We start from the raw sequence: 14546 nt of genomic DNA, 5'->3' as shown, positions 1-14546 counted from the left end.
TCCACCTTGTTTGTGAACTGTGTCCCTTGGACTGACTGTCACATACTGCTCTAGCTAGGATGATTTACCCAGAGTCACATCTGAAAATCAGGAATGGAACCAAATCCTTGCTGGATCAAGGAAATGCTGTAGACATAGTTTATCTTGATTTCAGTAAGGCTTTTGATAAGGTTCCACATGATATTCTTGTTGACAAATTAGCAAGATGCGATTTAGACCCTATTACTGCTGGATGGATGTGTAACTGGTTGACAGATTGCACCCAAAGAGTGCTTGTGAATGGTTCCTCATCCTCTTGGAGGAGAGTGATAAGTGGAGTGCCTCAAGGATCTGTCCGGGAACCTGTTTTGTTTAATATCTTTATAAATTATTTGGAGGAAGGAATGCTTATTAAGAACATAAGAGAAGCCATGTTAGATCAGGCCAATGGCCCATCCAGTCCAACACTCTGTGTCACACAGTGGCCAAAAAAAATTATACACACACACACACACACACTGTGGCTAATAGCCACTGATGGACCTCTGCTCCATATTTTTATCTAACCCCCTCTTGAAGGTAGCTATGCTTGTGGCCGCCGCCACCTCCTGTGGCAGTGAATTCCACATGTTAATCACCCTTTGGGTGCAGAAGTACTTCCTTTTATCCGTTTTAACCTGTCTGCTCAGCAATTTCATCGAATGCCCACAAGTTCCTGTATTGTGAGAAAGGGAGAAAAGTACCCTTCTCTCAACTTTCTCCATCCAATGCATTATCTTGTAAACCTCTATCATGTCACCCTGCAGTCAACGTTTCTCCAAGCTAAAGAGCCCCAAGTGTTTCAACCGTTATTAAATTTGCAGATGATACTAAATTGGGGGGTGGGGGAGGGTAGCAAATACAGTAGAAGACCAAGAGAGAGATCTTGGGGTCGTGGTGGATAACTCACTGAAAATGTCAAGACAGTGTGTGTTTGCAATAAAAAAGGCCAACGCCATGCTGGGAATTATTAGGAAGGGAATTGAAAACAAATCAGCCAGTATCATCATGCCCCTGTATAAATCGATGGTGCGGTCTCATTTGGAGTACTGTGTGCAGTTCTGGTCGCCGCACCTCAAAAAGGATATTATAGCATTGGAGAAAGTCCAGAAAAGGGCAACTAGAATGATTAAAGGGCTGGAACACTTTCCCTATGAGGAAAGGTTGAAACGCTTGGGACTCTTTAGCTTGGAGAAATGTCAACTGCGGGGTGACATGATAGAGGTTTACAAGATAATGCGTGGAATGGAGAAAGTAGAGAAAAAAGTACTTTGCTCCCTTTCTCAAAATACAAGAACTCGTGGGCATTCGATGAAATTGCTGAGCAGACAGGTTAAAACGGATAAAAGGAAGTACTTCTTCACCCAAAGGGTGATTAACATGTGGAATTCACTGCCACAGGAGGTGGTGGCGGCCGCAAGCATAGCCACCTTCAAGAGGGGTTTAGATAAAAAAAGGCAAATGTGATTTTGGACTGAAGTATACTTTCAACAGAAATATAGTGTCCAGATGATATCACTTTACTCTGCTCTGGTTAGACCTCACCTAGAATATTGTGTACAGTTTTGGGCACCACATATTTAAGAAGGATATAGACAAGACAGAACATGTCCAGAGGAGGGCATCATAAGAACATAAGAGAAGCCATGTTAGATCAGGCCAATGGCCCATCCAGTCCAACACTCTGTATCACACAGTGGCAAAAAAAAAATTATATATACACACACACTGTGGCTAATAGCCACTGATGGACCTCTGCTTCATACTTTTATCTAAACCCCTCTTGAAGCTGGCTGTGCTTGTGGCCGCCACCACCTCCTGTGGCAGTGAATTCCACATGTTAATCACCCTTTGGGTGAAGAAGTACTTCCTTTTATCTGTTTTAACCTGTCTCCTTAGCAATTTCATTGAATGCCCACGAGTTCTTGTATTGTGAGAAAAGGAGAAAAGTACTTCTTTCTCTACTTTCTCCATACCAAGTATTATCTTGTAAACCTCTATAATGTCACCCCGCAGTCGATGTTTCTCCAAGCTAAAGAGTCCCAAGCGTTTCAACCTTTCCTCATAGGGAAAGTGTTCCAGCCCTTTAATCATTCTAGTTGCCCTTTTCTGGACTTTCTCCAATGCTATAATATCCTTTTTGAGGTGCGGCGACCAGAACTGCACACAGTACTCCAAATGAGACCGCACCATCGATTTATACAGGGGCATTATGATACTGGCTGATTTGTTTTCAATTCCCTTCCTAATAATTCCCAGCATGGCGTTGGCCTTTTTTATTGCAAACGCACACTGTCTTGACATTTTCAGTGAGTTATCTACCACGACCCCAAGATCTCTTTCTTGGTCAGTCTCTGTCAGTTCACACCCCATCAACTTGTATTTGTAGCTGGGATTCTTGGCCCCAATGTGCATTACTTTGCACTTGGCCACATTGAACCACATCTGCCACATTGACGCCCACTCACCCAGCCTCAACAGGTCCCTTTGGAGTTCCTCACAATCCTCTCTGGTTCTCACCACCCTGAACAATTTAGTGTCATCCGCAAACTTGGCCACTTCACTGCTCACTCCCAACTCTAAATCATTTATGAACAAGTTAAAGAGCATGGGACCCAGTACTGAGCCCTGTGGCATCGAAGATGGTGAGGGTCTAGAGACCAAATCCTACAAGGAAAGGCTGAAGGAGCTGGGTATGTTTAGCCTGGAGAGGAGACAACTGAGGTGATATGATCACCATCTTCAAGTGTTTGAAAGGCTGTCATATAGATGATGGTGCAGAATTGTTTTCTGTTGCCCCAGAAGGTTGGACCAAAACCCACAGGTTGAAATTAAATCAGAAGGTTGGACCAGAACCAACTGGTTGAAATTAAATCAAGTTTTTGACTACACATTAGGAAGAACATCCGGACAGAGTGGTTCCTCAGTGCAACAGACTTCTTCAGGAGGTGGTGGGCTCTCCTTCCTTAGAGGTTTTTAAACAGAGGCTAGATCTGCCAGCAATGCTAATGTTGTGAACTTTAGCAGATCATGAGAAGGAGGGCTGGAAGGGCTGCATTATTGCCTAGGTCTCATGGCCTTTTCTTACACACCCAGGGAAATGCTGTTTACCACTTTAGGGTCAGGCATCAATTTTTTCTCCAGACCAGTTTGGCAGGGGATCCTAAAGGGGTTTTTTTTTGGGGGGGGGGTGTTTGACCATCTTCTGGTTGTGGAGCAGGGGTCACTTGAAGTGTGGGGGGAGGTACCCCCTGCATTGTGCAGAGGGTCAGACTAGATGACCCTGGAGGTACCTTCCAACTCTGTGAATCTATTATTCATATTTGACCCATAAGTAGGACTTACTAACTGAGGTGGTTTGGGTTTGTTCTGTTGGATATATTGTTACCAACAAATTTATGAACAAAACACCCTTACACTGGGTCTTGTATTAGCCTAGTGATGGAGGAGAAGGACATGGTGAAAAGAGTGTTTGTGATGGGATACAGTCTCCCATGCTATTCATGTTAATGAGAGTCAAAGTGCTCTCTGTCACCCCACATTGGCCTTAACTATATTTAATGCCATGACTGTAAACATGATCTCTCTAATACAGGAGATGATCAAAGATGAAGGTGCTGACCCAGTATGTGTAATCACAGGAGGACTCGGATGCTTCAAACATCACTTTGTCTCAAGTAACCTGAACTATTTGCAGACAGAGGACAACTTTCTTTGTATGTACCTCATATTGGATACCAGAGACAATTTGAGGATACTACAGAGTAGGGTACCATCAGCTAAACATGTCAGTGGTAGACCTGACTAGGCAGAAGTTGTTCTCAGAGGCTTTGTTTTTATCTTGTATATTGCTTTTCTCTTAGTGATGGACTATTATATTTATCAGGGGCATCCTGGGAAGAAAAAATGGCCCTGGAAAAGGGCTGTGACCCAGCCCACCACTCAAGAAAGGGAGGGAGAGAGCAACCTGCCTGCCTAGCAGATCAGGTGTAGCCTCTCTTCACTGAACAAGGGTAAGGTGAGCCAGGTACTAACCTTTCAGAACTGGGCTGCCTTGGCCCACATGAGATGGGAGGCCATTGGCCCACCATGAAGACTCAGTGGTCATAATAACCAGTCCACCCGTGGTTTTATGTGTTTGTGACTTGATGCTATGTTAGCTGCCATAATCTAAGGAGAATCTATCAAGATATACATTTTCAATCAATAAATAAAATTTCTCCACACTATTATTTTGTTAAATGTTATACTGAAGCACTGTGTGCTGCTGCAGCCCTTATTACTGCCTGTGCAAGTGGAACTGCTCTAAGTACATTTTGTTCTAAGTACTTGTTGCTTTCCACTCACTCATTATTGGATCCAACCCATTTCTTCTCTTGTCTTGGCTAGTGGTACTCTACAGGTTATGGAGAGTCATAATCACAAAGGTCATCAACAGAAAGGCCAAGTGACTACTGAATTCCCTACGCACCACTGCCCCCCACATATGCAAAATATAACTATTAATGTTAGATATGTAACTATAACGATAGGTTTTGGATTAGTTGAGGAAGTTGTTGGAGAAGATGGGCCCTTTATTTCCATCTGCGGCACAAACTTGCAGCTCAGGAAGGCTTGCAGTTTATCCATTTGCCAGTCCCTCCAGCCATTTCAAGGAGTAAATGACCTGCCAACCACACGCCCTACCAAGCAATAGCCTGGTCCAGTTTCCTAGAACATGGAGGTGCATGACACGTTGGCAAATGATGCTCTGAAGTGCTACAAGTAGCATGTCAAGGAGCTACATGTGGCTCCCAAGCCACTGAGAGAGCATAATTTGGTCACGGCACTTGTATGCTTTTGTGGGAGCTCACAACAGCAGCATAAAACTTGGCTAGCAGAAAATTCCACAGTTACACAAAGCTGGTATGAGTTTCTTTTTGATGCATGTACAACAAAAATAAAAGGCCTGTTCATATAAACAGCAGTATATTTCAGATGTGGTGTGCAACACAACAAATTGTATTTCCAGTTTACAAATAATATGTTCCTATATTCCATAAGCAATAACACAAAGCGCACAAGTGAAAGATCCAGCCATGCACAGATGACTAGGCAATGCAATGCTGACCCCTACTCATAAACTACCATTCCTAATTGGCAATGTCAAATATTTGTGATCTTATATAGAAGATTTTAGAAAAATCAACCGTTTTTTCCAGATTCTTAAAGATGCCACTATTTGCTATCAAGAATTGCATAGCTAGATGACGAAAAGCAGAGGTAACTTGCAGAGATACATGAATGAGTATTGCAGATCCTCAAGTTGTATTTCCTATGTGTATGTTCAGGTTGGGTGGGAAATGCTGGTCTGTATGTGTCTTTAATTCCCAAAAGATTGCTTCCAGCAGTCTCTCTGCATTTGGAGTAAGAGTGCTGGGTTTCCAGAACAGACAGTGTAGTTTCCAGTTATTTGAGAAACTAAGGTGGTTAGTGGACCTGGTACAAAGTTTATTATTCCAGCTACAATTGTTTTTAAGGGGGAGCGCCCCAGTGATTTTTCTTGTAAGTGCAAAAGAAAATTGATTTCTCCATGGCAGTAGGAAACTCTCACCCATTTGCAAACAGACAGATGGATGCACTACATTATGTGTTTAATCAAAACATTCGCTTTAAGAAACAGCAACAGAGCCTTCAGTCAGTATGGTTTACAGGCGAAGCAATGGATCAGTGTTGAATTTGTTAAAATGATTTTTGCTGGATGTTTCTCTCCAAGTTCTCAACTTTATTATCTGTAGTAACTGCAGGGAGGGAAATTTACATTTTTATGTCCAGGATTTTTTTAAAAAGATATGGAGACACATACAAGGAAGGTACTTCATACTGAATTCATAATTATCTAATGGAACTTGCAACTATAACATTTTTCAAAGTTGAAAATATCTTATTAAAATATGCAGTAATAAACAGAACATCAACCACTTCAGCAAATAATTCCAAAGAATTATTATGTAGTTATAGGCATTACAATAGAAAATAACACTAGATAAGATAAGTAAACATTGTCAAACAGGTAAGATACAATTAGAGCTATCATTATGCACTGCTAATAAAATGAGCATTCATGAAAAAATACTAGATGTTAAATAAATAATTATTACATGAAGAACTAAGTGAATAGTGAATGAGAATTAAATAAAGCATTGAATAAAGAGTTCCACTCCTGTGTCATAGCATGAAAAAAAATGTGCAAGAGGAAACTATAACATATTTTGATAGACATTATTTAGAAGGTGCTTTTAAAAGGACTCAATAAATTATTGGGTCTATGGCTATGAGTCATGAAAGAGTAATGAAACTGCTATTTTAAAGCCAGTTAACCTATAAATGGCAGTAGTTTGTTTCATGCTCTGTCAAAACCTTAAGGGTTTGTTGGTTTGTTTTATTTCATGGCAATGAATTCATGGGCAATCCTAAGAAGAGCTATATTCTCTTACATCTATGAAGTCTACTTTGCTTAAGATTGCACCGTAAACTAGTCAGGGAACTACAGAGGTCTCAAAAAAAAAAAAGAAATTGAAATGACTGTTTATTACCATGCAAGAAGTACCAGAAAGAGCAAGAAGAAAATCGATTACTTATAGCTTAATCAGTTTTAAGCTTACACTGTGCTTTTATGTAACATTACTCCAGACTAAGCCCATTTATTTCAATAGACTTAGACTGAAGTAACTCTGCACTGGATTGCACTGTTACTGTCACATTCACAATGGCACCAATCTCAAGACAAATGTTTTCTGTGCACTTTCCTCCATCAGTCACCTTTTCCTTGAATTTTCCCTTTCTTTCCCCCCCCCCCCCCAGTTTTATTATTGTTTTATTAACAATTCAATACACAAATACAAAAACACTATACAAGCAATACTGCACAAACAGACAAACACAAACAATAGAACAATTAAACAAAACATAATGTCATACTGGAGAGTGATGGTAAGAATTGATTAGTCTAAACATCAGCACTACAAATCATAGTTAATTTATATCATAATACAATACTTTCACTGTTAGTCTAGCATTCAGATTTTCTAGCATATTATAGACTTTTCCATAGTTATTCTAATTTTCACATTTTCCCTTCTTTATAAAAGATTAAGTTTTCATGTCATTTTTAACCAGACATACAATGGTTGCCAAGCTTCTTTACACATTTGTATATTCCCTTCTTTGAATATCACTGATAGGTGGTCTATTTCTGCTACCTCAAGGAGTTTTTGTACAAACTCCTCCTGTCTGGGTATCTGATCATCTTTCCAACCTCTCACTTAAAGTGTTCTGGCCACCATGACTGCATGAACTAAAAATCTATATACTGGTTTTGGAATATCTTTCTGGCATATATTTAATAAATACATCTCAGGACGGTGGCAATTTTTCCCCTTCTATGCCATCAGAGACCTTTTTTTAAAAAAAAACTTCTTTAAAGCCTTCTGGGAAGATAGGTAAAATGGTGGTTGTGAGGGGCTGTTAGAAGAAAAATGGTGCCAGTGTGGGTCAGACCTTTTAAAATGTTGATTTTCAAGTCTAAATAGCATGGCAATAAGATTATATTATTTCTGAAAAGAGCAGAACAAAACAATAGGAAACCTGGAAACAGGACAATGAAAGGATGGTATTTTGTGGATATTCAAGGGGGGAAAGTTCTGGTTTGGAAGCCAAGGTAGAGAAAAAAAAAACTTCTGTGTGAATGCTGCCATAATCCAAATCCTTTCTGTACTAGACCTTTGAGAACAATCCCACCCCCATAAAATACTTTTACCCAAATCAGTCCCCATTTCAAGTCCTTCACATGTAAAGTGTCCTTCCTACTGATGAAGAAATAGAATACAAGTCCCAAGGCAAAGGGAGAATCTTTTAAGTATGTTGTATACATGAGTCTTAGTTTGGTGTAATAAATCCTTGAGGAAGGGAAGATAGAGGAGAGATGGATGTTCAATGAGTAATTATTACTTTATCCAAGAGACAGAGAATAAAGTGAGGAATCAAGGCAAAAATACAAGACAGTGAAACTAATAGTATTCTAATAGTGTCTTGGCAATTTACATATGACAATCCACAGTCCTGTGTTATTTTACACCCAGATGCCCAATTTAAATGATTCCAAATTGTGTTCCTCCCATGTGGCTAGTCCAGAGCAAACCATTCTGGAGGCAAGAGACTGTTAAGGGTTTATCAAAAAAGGAACCAGGAAGGTGTGATGGGATACATGGGGAAAGAATTTTGGATAGGAAGGAAGGAGTCCCTAATCAAAGGGGAAGGGGATACAGTGGTCATTGCTTATTGCCATGGGGGTGAAGAAGTCTGGAAGGTCAAACAAAAGAGTCTTGGTCATTGTTCTCCAGGGGCATTAACTCAGTCAGGCTACTTCCTCCTGAAAGCATTCTAGGGGAATTCCTTTCTTAATCTTGAGACCCTTCATATCAAAGTGGGTAAATTTCATCTGTACTAGTGACTTCTGAAGGCAAAAAAAGGGGTGCAAAAAAAGGGGTCTCAGTGGTGGTGGGGAGCTCTATGTAACTACATTAAAAATGGTGATGTCAACATATGAATGTCTGTGGTTTTAGAAAGAGACAGATCTTACCTTCCGCAGCAAAATTCACCTCCATCACACATTCCAAGTTCCATGGGGCTAATCTGGCAATAATCCTCCGTGCACCAACCACCAACATTCTCACAGTCAATGGTAGTAGTAATATCTGAGTAAATTCCTAGAAAGAGAGGTGGCTTAATGCCATTCTTTCATACTGGCATATCTTTATTTATTTATTTAAATGTATTCATTTAAAATATGAATATTCTGTCTTATCTATTGTGATTCAAGACAGCTAACAAAGCAGCAATAGCTATGTAGGAGAAAGGATCTAGTGACCCCTCTCTCCATAGCAGTCACAGGCCTCCCAGCAGGGTCCTTCACATCCTGACCTCAAGAGGCTTCACAGATGAGCTGTCAATCAGCTAGGTGGAGTGCTGGGCAGTTGAAAAGGGTCCCCTGTTGGCTAGCTGGCTAGCCATCAGCCTTTTCTTATTCTGCTCCTTTAAACAATAACCAGTTAGGACTGTGGTCTCCACACCTGACTAGCTGCAAGGAGGACACAAAAATAATAGTGTATAAGAAAATTAAAAATACAAATACATGAAGTTTAAAAACAGCCAAATCTGCCAGAATGGTTCAGTCTTCACCAAATTCCTTTTGGAATAAAAGCATTTTACACACCTTCCTGAATAGTTGGAGTTCAGTGGCACCCACTTTAGTATGCCTCTGCAGAGGAATGGGCCTACTACAGAAAAACTTGTGACCTACCTGTTGCCATAAGACAATCCTAGAAGACAGCACCACTAGGATAAGGTTGCCTAAGTAAGATGCTGTGTGATAAGTATGACAACCCCCAGATAGATTGCCAAGTCCCTGCCCCCAACTTAGGTTTAAAAGTCCCCAGGTCTGGGCAGGGGATCCCCTAGGTTTTCAGGTTCCTCCCCACTGCCAGCCAGCTGTCTGGTGGGGAAGAAGCCCCACCCCAACAGCAACCATGTGCCTTCAAACCCAGGCAGGTTTAGAAGAGGCTTGCAGCTGTTTGTGTTTCTGAATATGTGTGTGCGCCTTTAAATCTCAAGACACAACAGCAAGGTATGCAGTATACTCCTGCAGAAGTGAGGGGGGGTATCTTTTGTCTTTTGCTGATCTTAGCATCTGATGTATTTTCCTGGTAGGTCTGAACACTGTTTGTAGGTCATGTTTCTTCATAGGTTTTCCCATCTGATCAGTGATTCCTTTGATATATGGCAAAAACACTTCTTTTGTGGAAGACTGTTTTTCTTCAGTTGTTTATATAATCCTCGGTTTAATTGCTCTTCTGATTTCATTCCTAGAGTAGCTATTTACTTGAACTGCATGGTTTAGATGATTTAATTCATTGTTTACAAAAAAAGGCATAATCAAAACATTAGTAGACTGTGCAAGTGGATATGTGAACCACATTTTCTCAGCGATGAACTAAATCATTACAGTATTTCAGTGATTTTATCCTCATGTAGTTTCTACAACAGTCTTGAAAGGTAGGCATCATATACCAGAGATGATACTGTGAGGGAATGATTTGCCTAAGACCACCTAGTAAATTTAAATCAAAGGTGATAGTCAGGCACGTGTGCATATGAGCACAGGCACAACATCTTATTTAACATTCTAGTTAGAGAGAGCTTCTGGGACAAGTAGACACTATTCATGGTACAGCTAAGCATTCCAAGCAGGTTAAATTTGTAAATCAAGACTGGTAATTATGAACTTTAGTTATATCAGTTTTTACAACCCCTGGATTAAAATCTAGGAGATTCTTTAGTGTCTGTGGACCTCTATCATCTAGATGACCACCAAGTCCCATCAGCCTTATAATTTCATAATTTATCTAATTTATGACTATGTTATTTATACTATTATTTTGATGCATGTCTTACCAGGAACAGCCAAGAGAAGCCATGGAAAGAAAGCCAGGAAAAGCCTGAAGATCCACATGGTTGAAGCTTGACGGGGTTCTCAAGTAAGACTGAAATAAAAGAAGATTTAGGAAGAGTACTGTGGAGAGCCTATGTTAACCTGAAATGATGGTTACTGCCAGGGCTTTTCTGTAGTAGGAACTCCTTTGCATATTAGGCTACACCCCCCTGATGTAGCCAATCCTACAAGAGATTACAGCAGGCCCTGTAAGAAGAGCCCTGTAAGCTCTTGGAGAATTGGCTACATCAGGGGGGGTTTAACCTAATATGCAAAGTAATTCCTTTAACAAAAAAAGCTCTGGTTACTGCATACATTCTTAATAAGGCTCTGTAACATGTTTATATGAAAGCCTGTGAATTACTGGATGCCAGAAATTCATGACGCATTATATATCTCAAGAAGATAAGATGTGCCAGAGATAAAAAGTACAACCCAGAACATTCACCTGAGCATATTGTACCAGGACTCCAAATAAAGACATGATGCCACTGCATAGAATCATAGAATCAGACTCATAGAATTGGAAGGGTCCATGCAGCCCATCTACTCCAACCCCCTGCTTAATGCAGGATCAACCTAGAGCATCCCTGACAAGCATTTGTGCAGCTGCTGCTTAAAGATTGCCAGTGAGGGGGAGCTCATCACTTCCCTTAGTAGCTGATTCCACTGTTGAACAACTCTTACTGTAATTTTTTCCCTAACATCCAGTCGATAATTTCCCACCCTTGATTAAAACCCATTATTACAAGTCATCTCCTCTGCTGCCACCAGGAACAGCTCCCTCTCCTCTTCTAAGTGAGCAATCATGTCCTCCCTCAACCTCAATGTATGACTTCAGGCATAGGTCACTTGCAAGGAGGGTCATTCAACTGTCCACACTCCACTCCGACAGATAAGGTAAAAGGCACTTATTGACACAGAGAAATCCAAAAAAGACCTCAAATGCCCATTATCAAGCAGGCAAAGAAAATTTAGAATGCTTCAGAGGTCCACAAACCATAACAATTCAGACTTCAAGGGCAGGGGAGTTTCCAGCTCAGGCAAACACCAGCAGTTAAAACAAACTTTTTTTCAGCTTGTCTTTATCTTGAGAGGAGTAGATCTTGACTGCCTGGCCCCCTCCCTTCCTCCAGTCCAGCTGTTAATTGAGATTACTCTGCAGCTCTAGCAAAATGAACAGCGAACCATTCCTGCAAAGTCTTATAAATCAGTGATCTTGTTTTGGTTTGTCAGAGGTGCTATTTTGAGTATAAGTTGCTCTCTTCCTCTCCAGGGGAGAGGCCTGGACAGAACACAGAAGGCAGGATTCGTGCACACACGTTCAGAAGGAAAGAGGACAGCCTCGCAAAACTTAGCATCTGTGCAACTTACAAACACACACACGGGCAAAAATGGCTGTGGACGTATGTCCTGTGAAAAGCAATGAGCCTATACCATGCATCGTTGTTGAGTACAGCGCTGTTCATATGGAAATTTATTAGTAAAGATCCGGTCTGAACTATCTCTTTTTTCAGAAAGGTTGAGGTAAAGTGTTCCCACACTAATTCTCTTCTAGCCGGGCATACTAAGTCGGCTTAGGAAGGTCTGGCTGCACCCTAAGAATGGCAAAACCTGTTCCTGCATAAGGTGCGGTTGTACTTTTGCCACAACACAACGGTGTGCGGGGTGGGGGTGTCTAGCCCCCCTGGAATTAAAGCCTTGTAAACAGTTTATATGTTGTTCTACTTCTCTCCATGTTCTGATAAGTGTGTCCTACCGAGCTTGCACTTCTTGAACTTACTATTAGAGTTAAAAGCCTCTTTGAAAACATTAAAAAAATGTTGAAGGAAAAGTTCCGAGCGTGGCTTCTGACATAAGCCAATTAACAAATGTAATTGGGGAAAAATGTCAATCCCCAATCAGTGCATTTGCCCCCATAACTGTGATGCCCCAGGAAAAGATGCATCTGAATGCCAAACCTACAGTCTCCTCAGAAACTAATTATGCATCCGATGCCTCTGATAAATACTGCAAAAAGTAGTAAAATCTAATCTTTCAACCAAACCGAGTTTGCTTAACAATTTGAAGCTACAGAGGAAGTGTTCCAGGCTGGGGAAACAGTCATCCAGTCAATAATCATCTTTGTGAAATTCTGACTTTTAATCTTAACTTTTATCTCAGCTCTACAGTTTATGACAATTGTACCTTACAATAATGCTGAGAATCTGCTTGTTAAAATGTAAACTTTTTATATAATATTATCTCTCTCTGTTCTCTGTTTTTCTTTCTGTATTCTTATTATTCTTTTTAAAAATACACATTATTGTCGTTTTAAGCAATAATTTTGATATATAATGATACAGTTCAAAACTTATAGCTATATAGTTGTGATCAGACACACTGGTCATTTTTCATTTAAAGGGGGAGAAGTCAACATTAATAAAAAATTAAAAATTGAAGCAATAATACCATTTATTATATGCAGATAGTCACAATAATTTGCAATGTTATAAGCAAATATTACTAAGGTAGTGTTATGAATGCCTAACTGCTTAATACACTATACATTGTGTAAATAAAAATTTCTTTGTTGGGTCATTCATATTGTGGCTGGCACCCTCACCTATCAGACCACAGAACTAAAAATTTTAAAAAATGTTCATTGCATTGAAGTGTTAGGGAAACTAATTACTTAAAAACATGTAACAAACAGACACAGCACCGCATAGCTTTTTTGCACACCCACAAATGCTGTGCATTAGGGATGCCATGATGATGAAAATTCTTGGTTTGTATGCTAATAGTGCATCTTAAAAGCTTTGTTGCATTAAAGATGGTTCTTCACCCATCCTTAATATATATGTTTGGAGGGTGGGGGGGACTCAGAAAATATATTGCAGCTTGACTACGTCATGAGATCCTATTTTCCCCAGTTCTCTCTGCTTATCTTGCCCAGTCTAAGCTGTGACAGCTTTAATAATATCCATAATTTGTTAAGATTCTTGTTGATGGGAGTCTCACAGGTGAGTGCCCTCCTACATCTGAGATATATACATTTCTGCACTTCCCACCATAAAACCACTGCCCTAGAGCACCTGACCTTTTAGGACCGTTTGCGGGTCAAATACTTTTGACAAGGAGATCGACAACAGGCTGGCAAAGGCAAACCGTGCATTTGGCCGACTGCACAAAAAAGTATGGAGCAACAAGCATCTGAAAAAAGGCACAAAGATCAGTGTTTACAAAGCGGTTGTGTTGACAACCCTCATCTACGGCTCCGAATCGTGGGTTTTATACCGTCATCACCTGCGACTCCTTGAGCGCTTTCATCAGCGCTGCCTTCGCACCATCCTCAACATCCACTGGAGTGACTTTGTGACCAACACTGAAGTCCTCAAGAGGGCGGAGGTTACAAGCATTGAAGCACTGCTGTTGAAGACGCAGCTGCGCTGGGCAGGGCATATTTCTAGGATGGAAAACCACCGCCTTCCCAAGATTGCTCTGTATGGCGAACTTTCCACCGGCCATCGAAATAGAGGGGCACCAAAGAAGAGGTACAAGGACTCCTTGAAGAAATCCCTTGGCACCTGTCGCATCAACCATCACCAGTTGTCTGACCTAGCCTCAGATCGCAAAGCATGGAGGCACACCATCCACCAGGCTTTCTCTTCCTTTGAGAACGCACGCATAGCTGGTCTTGAGGACAAAAGGAGATTGAGGAAGAATCGCACTGCTACAGCATCAACCCCAAATCAGACTTTTCCCTGCAGCCACTGTGGCCAGATCTGCCTGTCCCGCATTCGTCTTGTCAGCCACCAGCGAGCCTGCAGCAGACGTGGACTACTGCACCCTTCTTAAATCTTCGTTCGCGAAGTCAAGCCGAGAGAGAGAGACTTTTGTCTCACAATTAGCATTATATAAGATCGATCAACTTAGAAGGCAGTTATCAAAACATCATGAAACTGAAAACTTCTACCTTGGAAGAAATCACTTTCCCAGACACAGTTCTGTGAGAACT

The sequence above is a fragment of the Heteronotia binoei genome, chromosome 1 (assembly GCF_032191835.1).
Source record: "Heteronotia binoei isolate CCM8104 ecotype False Entrance Well chromosome 1, APGP_CSIRO_Hbin_v1, whole genome shotgun sequence".
NCBI classification, from domain to species: Eukaryota; Metazoa; Chordata; class Lepidosauria; order Squamata; family Gekkonidae; genus Heteronotia; species Heteronotia binoei.
This window is presented reverse-complemented; position numbering follows the sequence as displayed.